General features: G+C 29.5%; 1 long non-coding RNA gene and 1 pseudogene across 1 annotated transcript; one reads left to right on the top strand and one right to left on the bottom strand.

Annotated features, from left to right (window-relative positions):
• Positions 1-504: 504 nt before the first annotated feature.
• LOC114074778 lies at positions 505-1,499 on the top strand (annotated as a pseudogene).
• Positions 1,500-7,550: 6,051 nt separating this feature from the next.
• LOC114074956 lies at positions 7,551-8,933 on the bottom strand. Its single transcript, XR_003575335.1, has 3 exons — positions 8,319-8,933; positions 8,077-8,116; positions 7,551-7,836 (listed from the first exon to the last, which is right to left on the bottom strand). It is a non-coding gene; the product is annotated as an uncharacterized LOC114074956 (long non-coding RNA).
• Positions 8,934-12,228: the final 3,295 nt, after the last annotated feature.

Below are 12,228 nucleotides of genomic sequence, written 5' to 3'. Positions count from 1 at the left end.
CACACTACCTTTATCTGTGTAATAATAAAGGAAAACCACAACATACATATTATCTTTTGTGATATTTTCTGAGCTTGATTTTTGTTTATAGTAACTGCGATCGAACAAGCAAGTACAGCTTTATTCATTCTCCGAGAACATATCGACCAATTCGACTTGATCATGGTGGATGCCAACATGCTTGAAATGAACTACCTTGAATTCATCAAGTACACTCAACTCATCAAAGACAAACCAATTGTTTGTAAGATTATCTCCTCAAAATCTTAACTATTTTACATGATTTAGTATGTGATATTCATTAATTCAGAAGTGTATTTAGACGTGTTAATATAACACATCATTAATGGACTTTATCTACTATAATAATATTAAAAGATTGATAATTTATATAAGTTCCTTACAAAGTAGTGTTTATAAGTTTGAACATCTAACTTCCTCGACAATTTTAGATACCTCATTTAATTAATATTTTGTGCTTGACATTTTATTTTTGGTTTAGTAATGTCTCCAGAGGTGACGATGAAAATGCTGAAAGAAGCACCATCACAAGGGATATGCTTCATTTATAAGAAATCGCTGATTTCATCATTGAAACTCAGGAATGTATGGAAGCATGTGAAGTGGCACAATAAAAAGGCAAATGAGAAATCACAACATTACAACGCCAATCCAATTCATGTTTCGGACAACGCATCTTGTCCGACGAAAATACAAGACATAAAGGGAAAATCCATAGTGAATTCCTCGGAGACTTATCAAGATCAAGACGTAGGTTCTTTACTAGAAAAAGCTGAGGCAAAAAGGTCTAAGAGAATCAGAAGTACTGATGAGGATGCACAGGCTAAACGTAGTGGTCCTTCAGAAAAAGAGGATGATCATTCTTTGCTTTCGAGGAAAAGTACAGAAAGACCAGAAAAGAAAAGACGAAAAATGAAATGGACAACAGAGCTTGATAAGAAATTAGAAGAGGTTGTTCGCGAGCTGGGAGACAAAGGTAAGTGTTCAAAGATTTTTGTTTTTATCCCGATAGAGAGAGATAGAAAAACTAAGAATGTTCACTATTTTACTATTAAATTCTTATTATTTGTCTTACCATGTTGATTTAGCTGGTCCGAAAAATGTGCTGAAGAGGATGCGTGAGCCGGATTTGACTGTAGGATGCGTCACCTACCGTCTAAAGGTATCCTAGTATGAAAAGAACATTTATGATTCAAGGTTTTGTCAATTTTTCCTAATATTTTTTTTATCTTATGTAGAAATACCGATCCCAAAAAAAACAAGCTCCGAATGTTGAAGCAATTACTTCAAACGAGGAACAACATTCCAATGTTGTGAATTCAAGTAACTTGTCTATGGATGTGAATGAATTATTTCAAGGAGCAGATATACCTCAACCACCAGAAGTTCCTCTTGCAAGTTCAAGTGATTATTCCTTGAACGAGTGCGCTGATTGGATTAATGAATTTCTACAACTTGAGGATTGTGAGCTGAAGTAAGCTAGTACATCAGAGTGTCAAATCCTACAACTTGCTAGATTACATGCCCTTTTTGAAAGCTCGACTCAAATATTCCTAGTTGTTCAACAGTTGTTATTGATCTATTGTACAACTCACTTAAATAACTTTTGTTCTTTTGCATATGAAATGATTGTATGAATATTATATTTTTCATTTTGTGTGTATGCTTTACTCATAAGACATGGATCAATTTTCATGCCTTATTCTATTTTATTTTATTTTTTGTGAAGAAGAAGTTGGTATGATTTCTTCTATTGAAGTTTTATGAAGGAATCATGTAATATGAAAGAAGGAAAAAAGAAAATCAAAGAACAAAAGTGATTATACAACAGCCAAAGATACTGATGATCTAAATAAACAGATTTGAAAGTGCAGAAAGTAAGATTGACACGTGATGTCCTTTATACTGGTTGGGATTCAGTGTGGATCTTACGTCCAGTTCCGTTGGGTTGCAAGGGTGTTCTCTTCTAGCCTTTAGAATCTTTCTAGTGAGTACAATGTGTCTAAACTCAATCTTTTTCTTTTGATACAAAGCCTTACCAACAATATTTTTTTCTTCTCTCTTTTTTTTGTTTAAACAGTAGAAAATAAATAGTACAATTCTTGTTAAAAGTATAGTAGATAATGTAGGATTATTTATGTTAGGATCGAATTCACGCACACACTTGATGAATGAAGAACACAAAGAACTTTAGAGAGAAAGAGATGAGAGATCTAGAGAGAGAAATCAATATTTCGTGGTAACACCCCGTGAGTAAACTTCCATGGCGGTGGGCTATATATATTAATTATTCAGAGTATTTTAGGTTACAAAAAATAAAAGGAGAATAAATAGTACAGCAAAAACCGCGAGAACATTAATATATGACAATACATCAAATATTAATCAGGCTCCATAACCTAACAATTTAGACTTCTCAAGTCTAATCTTCGATTTCCTTTTTGATTGTACCTCATCTCTTTATTGAATTCTTGTTGATTGTCATCTTCCTTGATAAATTCAAAGATTTCACACAGACAATACAAAAACAGTTTTAAGAAGGTACATATTCTGTTAAATCCCACAAGTGAAGTATGGGGAGGGTAGAATGTACTTACACGTTACTACTACCTCGTGTAGGTAGAGAAGCTATTTCCGAAGGACCCTCGGCTCAAGAGGTGCATGTTGCAACTATTTCTTCTCATAAGAAATACACCAACAAATTCAATTATGTTTTAAACCAATAAGTAGAACTATAACATAGAAACGGAGTTGTAGAGAAACCCAGTGGCTCTAGCAAAATCAAAGAGGAATTTAGTACAAGTTCTCAGCAAAAAATTCAGAAACGGTAATAGTAAGGTCCGCATAAACTTTATCATCCTCGGACCCCACTTGTGGGATTTTAGTGGGTATGTTGTTGTTGTCTCAACCATAAGAAGGCGATTTGGTTATCAACTAAACTTAAAAGCTTTCAAGAGCAATGTGTACTTCCTAAACTGTCATTCACAAAGAATTTATCCAATCAACAGAATTCATACTCAATCTCATAGATACATATAGATTTCTGCGGAAAACTGTATTCGATGAAAGTCGTATATACGGTTGGACGGAGATCCTTCATATCAGTACAAATTCTTGTCAGTCTACGAGGGATATCGAAGACTTGGAACATCATTGATAGAAAAAGCACCTTCCAGCCTCACTACTATCTCAAGAGAAGCAATCGGCTTGAGATGATGTCATTGGTTCGTTTCTTCTCTTTCCCTATCGGGAACTTCCTTTCTGAGTCGACATGCTTCCTTGTTCACGAGAATTTTCTTCCTTCTGTGTTGTCTCCTCACTAAGCATTCTTCTTGACGTTTTTACCAATTGTATTTAGATGGTTTGAAAAGAATCACATACTTATTGAATAGTAATTCATTGACAATCATATATTATTATAAGTGGAAAGCTTTACAGTAAAAAGTTAATTGACATTTTGCCCCTCTATTAAATTGATAAATTAGTACATTGATATTGCTTTTAATATATAGTAATCATAAATCTCATAATGGAAGAATTTGATAAGTTATAATATGAAAAGTCATTCATCACTTTAATGTAGAAATAAATTTCAGAAATAAAATTAGAATTTAAAGTGTCATTTCTTAATGCTATTTAAGAACCAACTTACAAAGATGGAAGCTCACAATAGGAAATCGAATTAGGAAACTTGCACAATTCAACATGAAAAGATAAGAGAGTTAGAAGTTGCAAGTGAGGATAACTGAAAAAATGCAGAAAATTGATAATCACGAAGAGAAAATAGCAGTGGAAAAAAAAGAGTAAATTTTAATACATGTGTAGTATTAAACAATGAACAATTTTATGTTAATGTGTTGTCTCTAACAATAACAAAGTTTTCTTTTCAGAGCATGAGGATTTTCTTTGCAATGTCCTCAACTTTTCGTTCTTACTTTCTTTCTCCATTTTAGATTTTTTTCTTCCATGAAGCATTTAAAATTGTATGCGACATGAAGTATAGATATCAATTTAAGGTATATGTAGAAACTTTCGAATTGTGCATTTAAATGAGAAACATTAATCATTTTTGTTATTCATTTTTGCGCATACTAATATATCATATGTTTGGACCTAATTAATAACTTAAAAATGTAACTCATTATTTTAGTTACTAAACTAAATTTTGCAAGTTGATCAAATGTCTGATCATTTGACATAAAATAAAGAAGTTATTTGAATACATTGATTGTTCATCTATTTTAAATTTTGTAGTATTTTCTTAATAGTTTGCCATAGTGATTAAAATGTGATTTTGATATCTCATACATTTCATAGGACTCACGTGCAAAGCATCTGTAGTTTTACTAAAGTGGGAAGCTCCAAAGATGAAAAGTTGGATTACCATTTTATTCCTAAACTAAATTAAAGATCTAATTAATTAAATAATATTATTTCAATTGTTTTTTGAATTTTAAGTTATTTATTAGAATTAGAATGTAGAAGAACAAGAGTCAATTAGGATTTCTAGAATTTTAAATAAACAGATGAATCAAGGTTTTCCCATTTTTTCTAATTAATTAAATAACATTATTTTAATTATTTTTGGACTTATAAGTTATTTATTAAAAAGGGAGTGGGGAAGAACATGAGTCAATTTAGGATTTCTACAAGTTTAAATAAGTACATGAATCAAGGTTTTTCCTTTTTTAATCTTAAATTAAAGAATATGAAGAGTTGTAGCTAAATCAATATATACCACTACCAAATACAAAATGTCATCTTTGTTACTCTTTAATTCTTTAGTTATTTTCTTCTAATTAAGTTTCCTTAGTTTTCATTTGAATTACTTAATTGCATTCTACTTAGTGAGACAGAGAGCTTCATCTTCTACTAATTAATGTTAAAACATTTTATCTTCCTGAAATGTATAACTATTAAATTAATTTCAATATTTTTACTCTATATTATAAGAAAAGACAAACACTTTAAGGAAGTTAATCATAAGGTAGTGTGTCTCTATGTTTGTTTTTGTCACTTTATTTTGTCTTTTAAAACAAATATAAAATTTATATATCAAAATTATAACAAGGGAATGACTAAATACAAAAGTACTTCTTCTTATGAGTTAACTATACACTATAAACATTTATCATTTTACTTTTCATATTTTTGTTGTAACTCAAACATAATTTTAAAAAAATTATGTGATTTTTTAATAATTCATATTCATCGATAAGGAGTACATGTGCGTTGCGCGTGCCTAAAGTAGGAAGCTTTAAAATGCAAAATTTGATTCTAATTTGCCCCTACACTAAATTATAACATTATAAACTATTTAATTAATCATTATATAATAAAACATGTATCATATTACAAGTGAAAAGACCTTACATGAAAAGTTACATTATAATCAATCATAATATCATACTTAACTTTTTTTTCACCATTTTTATAAATATTTATTGTCTTAATGACTTAATAAAATGCCTACACCATCAATGTTGAAATAAATTTCACTAAAAGAAAAGACCAAATAACCACGTAATACCACATATAAAAAGTACTAATTCAATTGGTTTGCCTTTAAACACAATTAGGAGCTTTTTTTTTCTTTTGCATTATCTTGTTTAGGTAGACAAACGTGTAAATTATTATAGGTAGACAAATAATCTCAAATCTAATATTAAATTTGTGCGAAATGTTCTATCAAAAAATACTTAAAAAAATACTGTATTCTTTTACATCATAGAGAAACATGTATGCATATTTAATATAAAAGTAACTATTATATAAATAGTATCAACACTACCTTAATTTATATGATAATTGTACAAATGACATTAACATACCTTGTTGCCTTAATTCTAAAAGTATGTTAATATTAGAGCCTACTAAAAACTATTTGTTCAATCACTACAACTTATCACTATACTACCACTAACTAATTAACATCTAACATATACGGTATGCTTTGTATTACTCCACCAATTGTGAACTTGCATTTCTCAACAACATCACCAAAATGGGGGAAAATAACACAATGAAATGAACGAACTCATACCATTCATGTGTTATTGTAAGTGGAGATATAGTCCTTCGTCAGTGCAGTACTCTCTATTATTGTCCGATATATATCATAAACAATGAAGGCCCATCGAATTTGAATATGATTTGCACAGTTGGATAAAGTGATAAGTGACATTGAAGAGTACAAAGAAATTACATGGTAAATAAATGCACATCACCTAAGTTGTCATATGTTCACAAAGAATTGATTCAAACACTTGAATTTAGATGGTTTCAAAGGCACCACATACTTATTGAATAGGCGATGATTCCCTCAGATGATGAGATGCGCTATAAGGAGATGTGAGGAAGATGTCGCGGAGGAGGTACATAACTGATATTAAAGATCCCTTACAGTGGTGAATGTTGACACCCAATTTTGGAAGAACATGAGAACAGAAGTGAAGGGTTTCATTCAAAGGTGTGATGTTTGTTAGAAGAACAAATCTGATTTAGCTGCTTACCCTATGTAGTTACAAGTGTTACCCATTCCTGACGTGGTGTGGTCTCAAATTAATATGGACTTCATTCATGGTCTTCCCAAGTCCCATGGTTGTGAGGTGATTCTGGTGGTCGTTGACAGACTCAGCAAATATGGTCATTTCCTCCCACTGAGACATCCCTATACTGCTCAATCAGTTGCCCAAGTGTTCTTGGATACTATTGTGAAATTACATGGCTTACCTGACGCTATAACCAATTGGCAGGAGCTATTTACTCTTCAAGGGGTATTGTTTCATGCATCTACAGCTTATCATCCTCAGTCTGATGAACAAACGGAAGTATTGAATAGATGCCTTAAAACCTACTTACGATGCTACTGCAATTATGATGTTTCCAATTTGGTTGGCTTGTTTGCCTATGGCTGAGTATTGGTATAATACTTGCTCCCATTAAGCCAACAAAACCACACCCTCATATGGCAGGCTACCTCCTCTACATCTGCCTTACTTGCGTGGTGAATCAGCTTCTGGAAAAGTTGACACTACCTTGGTGGATAGAGAACTTAAGTTGCAACTCCTGAAGCATCATTTGCATAGAGTTCAACTCCGAATGAAACAACAGGCAGATTCCCATAGAAGTGAGAGGCATTTTGTTGTGGGGAATTGGGTATACTTTAAGGTGCATTCTTACAAACAAGTGACTATCTCTCGTCACTCTTCTCATAAGCTTGCTGCCAAATACTATGGTCCCCGTCAGATCATTAAGAAGGATCGCCGTGGCCTACAATCTTTTGTTGCCTAGTTCTATCAAGATTCACCCAACTGTGCATGTCTCGTTGTCAAAAAAGTGTTATGAAGTGCCTTCCCACATTTCTTATCCGCCAACTATTGACTTAGCCAATCCAAATTTCCCTACTCACTTTGTTGCTCAGGTATTAGTTAAATTGGTTTGTAGCTACTTGGGAATTTGCTACCATCTTGAAGACAAGGTTTCCATCGTTTGATCCTTCAGGAAAAGGATCTTTTGTATGGGGGAGTATTGTTACAGTAATTTGGAAACTCAAAAGTTAGTTGACAAAGTTCGATAAACATTGTTAAGCTACAATAATCAGTGTAGTGATAGTTAGTTTGATATTAGTTGTCACTGAATTTGTTTTATGGAATAAGTCAGTCAAGTCTTTATAAATAGAAATTGTAATCATCAGTTACATTCATCATATTGAATATACAGATTTCTCCCTCTCTTCTTATTCTTCTTCATTACTAACTGTTTACTCAAGAAATCCTGAAACAGTGCTTCGATCCTCAAATTCATTGCGAATTCCTGCAATCGAGTAAAAGTTTTCTTGATGCATTGCTGCCTTTAATTTTTCCTATGCATCATTTGTAACACAGAAGAAACCTTTTATACGAAGAGAAGCAGAATAAATGAGCAAAAAAGGAAAGGGGAGAGTGGTTTATATCGACAACTTTCGAGGGGGGGTTGTGAATACATGATATTTGAGTTGTTTAGGAAAACATCTACTAAATTACCTCGAATAAATCAAAGGAGAGTAGCAAGTACCTGAACTAAAAACATAGTGTGAATATCCCAAGCTGCAAGACTAGCAAGAGTTTAAGCAATTATTTGACTGCAAATATATATATATATGCATAATGTTGGGAACAAAAAGGCCAAATCAAAAGCTGCAAATTGCAATTATTTCTTTTTTGTTCCTATGAAATAAACCAATAAATCTGATCTTATATGAAGTTTTAATCAATAAGAAGACAGGCAAAGAAAAACAAAAGCTTGAGATATTTTACCTTTAAGAACTCAAACATGTTATAGATACACTAGGAGGTAGAGAAACTATTTCGGATAAACCTTCGGCTCAAAAAATGAAATTAGCTGAGCCTGTTATAGATGCACTTATCAACAAGATCTCGAAGTTACACAAGTCTACCCCATTGATAGGTGGCATTAAAGAGTACAATGTGGTTAACCTAATAAATAAATGCATATCGCCTCAGCTGTCGTATATTCACAAAGAGTTGATTCAAAGTGTCACTTGAATTTAGATGGTTTGAAAGATAACCACATACTTATTGAATTGTCTTTGATAGACGACGATTCCCTCAGGTGAAATGCGTTATAAGGAGGTGTAAGGAAGAGGCCGCGGAGGAGGTACACAGCTGATGGTAAAGATTCTTTCCAATCTTCATTCTTTTCAGATCAAGATGTACAGACCCTCAATTATTTTCTGGCCAGGATCACTGATCTCAGTTGTTTACCTTCCCCGTGGCATCTTCCTCACACCTCCTAAAACGCATCTCTCCTGAAGGAATCGTTGCCTTGATGATTTTCCTCTTGCGTCATAGAAGAAATTTTTTTTATTTGATGAAAAGAATGAGTGAGCTAAAAAAGAAGAGGGAGAGTAGTTGATATAAGAATCACCGCCTGTTGTTTTTCTTTTCTATGAACTATGAAGAGACAAATGAATGAGCAAAACAGGAGGCGCCTTTCAAGGGGGGGTTTGTGAATGTCACATGATATATTGGGTTGTTTAGTAAAACATCTACTAAATTCATTTAAAATTAGAAAATAAATTCCATTGATACATTCCAAATTCAATATTTGTCCGATTATATATATTAGAAGAGTGAGTTAGGATCTAGAATCAACATGGTTCCATTATGAAATTAAAACTCAATATTGAGGGCATTTTTGGACTCTCAACATCATTAGGTAAAAACAAGTGTCGTTTACCTACAATGTTCTAAGTGATATCTGGATTTTTATCGAGTATTAATTAACTAGTAAACTTAGCCGCGCTATGCGCGATGTCTAAAAGTTTTTATTTTTATTTAATTTTCAAATCCAAATAGATTAGCTAATAAACTTTATCATTTAGCTTTATAATTTCAACTCAATACATGAATTAATTTTATCAAAAAATAAATACATGTACGGTCAAATACCTATACTTTTTTTTGGTTGAATAGTACCTATTCTTTTATGTTAGTTATAATATATAATTAAGAATTTATGACTTCATTATCCATTTGAATGAGTTCTCAAAATTAAATATGGTTAACTTTGATGTTTTGTTAAAAACTTAAAGTGAGATTTTTAGTCTTTTAAATTTTTTTAAAAATATCAAAAGAATTAAAATAGTAATAAATTCAAAAACAAACTTAGAAATATAAAAAATTATTCGTAATAGATAAGCTACCTATAATTTGAAGACTTAAAAAAGTACTTCAATATTTATATATTAAAATGTAAAGTTCTCTCTATATATTGTTTATTTGGAAGGAAATGGGTGATACATGATTTTAGTTCGGTAAAATAATTTTTAGTGATATAGAATTAACATAAAAATAATATATTATTGTTAAAATGCATAATAAAATAAGTAATAAATGAACAATTATAGATGAATGATAAAAGGTTTTATGTTAAGATTAAAAAAAAACTTATATATCTACTAAAAACTTTACTCTTGAATTTTTTCTAAATAAAGTAAACATAAAAAAACTGTTCACAAATAATATGGATATTTATAATTATTAACGATAAATAATATTTTCTTATAATTAAAATGTTGGAGAAAAAGTTCAGTAAATTTTTAGAATCATTATAATGGAGGATGAATGGTTAAGTAATAAGTATATTTGAAATGATTATCTGTATTAATTTTTTCCTTGATAAATTTTCTTCTATAATTCTAAGTTTTTTTAAAAAAATTTATTTCAACATTATTTTTAGTCTCCCTTTTTTCTTTTTTTTTTATTTTTTTATTTTTTAGTCTTTGCTTATTTAATTATATTAAGAAAACACAAACAATTAGCATCGTAATTAAGAGAATGAAGTTTGCTCGTCTTTAGTATTTTACTAATTTATATATATATTTTTAAAACAGTAACAATTAGCATCAAATCTTAACATAATCAAGTTAGCTTGTCTTAAGCTTTTTATTACTTTAAGCAAAATGTTTAAATGAATCCTCTTAATTAATTTTTATCATATTTTTCATGATTCATATTTTAATTAAAATTTAAAAATAACTTCATAATAATTTTGATTATCTCCCCCCGCTAAGCGTATCTACAAATACATTTTAATGTTTTCAAGAATTATTTTTGTCTTACTTTTAGTAATGATCTTGCTCTTATAATTTCATGCAAAAAAACAAATCAATTATTCTCTTTTATATTCTTATTAGAAGTAAAAATGATTATATAAAGAAGTCTTTGTCGATAGATTTTGCATTACAAGATTAAAGTAGAGGACAATTAAGCTAAACATAAATATATTTGAAAGATTTAATGATTTGAGGATGAATGGTTAAGTAATAAGTATATTTGAAATGAATATATATAAAAATTAAATTAAAAATAAATATATAAAAATAAGAGGAAAAAAGGTAAAAAAAAAGTGATATATTTTTTTAATAAACAAAAATATGTTTAAGTAAAATCCTCCACTATTTTTATGATTTATTTTATTATATTACATATTTTCTTTTTACCTCATTTTAGGAATTTCAAATTATTAAAAGTCTCCAAATATACTTCTAATAATAAATATTATTTTTAGTTATTACTATTATTTTGAACAATATATACTTTTTCTATTATTTTATATTATAGGAGAGATATCCAACATTAAAATTATGTATTTTTACCATATCATTGTTTGTGAGATGCAAAATTATAAGAGGAATCGATTTTGATTCTTAACAATATAATATTTGTATTTAATATTTAGTATTTTATTTACTTTATATTGAGATGTGATATATTACTTTTTTTATTACTTATATTTATTATATATTTGTATAACATTTTTATAGCTAGTGAGGAGGAAGAAATTGTTAGACGAAATTAGAAATAAGATATATTGGCGTTTTTTCAATTAACTAATTAATCTGATAAGGGACCAATCAACTCTTATTGCATCAGAGGTTTAACCGGAGAACTATAAACAATCCTTACAATAATACCAACAAACATACATAAAATTAATTAACTAATTAAGCAAAAATATTTAAAATATTTAGTTATATATGATTTGAAGGGGAAAGAAGGATCACGTTCTCAACATAACATAATTACAATCCTTACAATAATAACAACAAAAAGACATAAAATTATAGTTAACTAATCAAGCAAAAATATTTAAAATATTTAAGTTATATATGATTTGAAGAGGAAATATGGATCATGTTCTCAATATAACATAATTCGATTCTTCAAATTTACAAAGTGATTAAAGACAATCAGTGTCGGTAGAAACTACAAGAATAAGAAAAGTGATAATGATAATTAGACATGTCAAATCTTTTTACCTCACAAAATCAAAATATGCAAAATATATAACATTTTTCATTATACATCCCTCTCCTGCAAAAATCAGATCAAAGAAGACAAAAAAAATTAACAAATCAAAGGAATAAAAAATGAAGAATAAGGAAAATAAAAATAAAATGACCATCATGCAATGTCTCAAAGTGGGTTTTTATAGGTGTAATATTTAGGAGTTATAATTTTTATATTAAATATTTTGAAGGTTATGAATATGAAAGTTTAGGAGTTATATTATTGAATTAAAGGTTAGGTGTTAATATATTATTAAAAGGTTAGGAGGTGTAATGCTCATTAAGTAACTTATTAATAGCAATATATATATATACACATAATATTATTGTGTAAAAAGAAATAATCTAAAAAG

The sequence above is a fragment of the Solanum pennellii genome, chromosome 11 (assembly GCF_001406875.1).
Source record: "Solanum pennellii chromosome 11, SPENNV200".
NCBI lineage: Eukaryota > Viridiplantae > Streptophyta > Magnoliopsida > Solanales > Solanaceae > Solanum > Solanum pennellii.
Note: the sequence above shows the minus strand (reverse complement) of the source record. Positions and strands in the feature narration are given on the sequence as shown.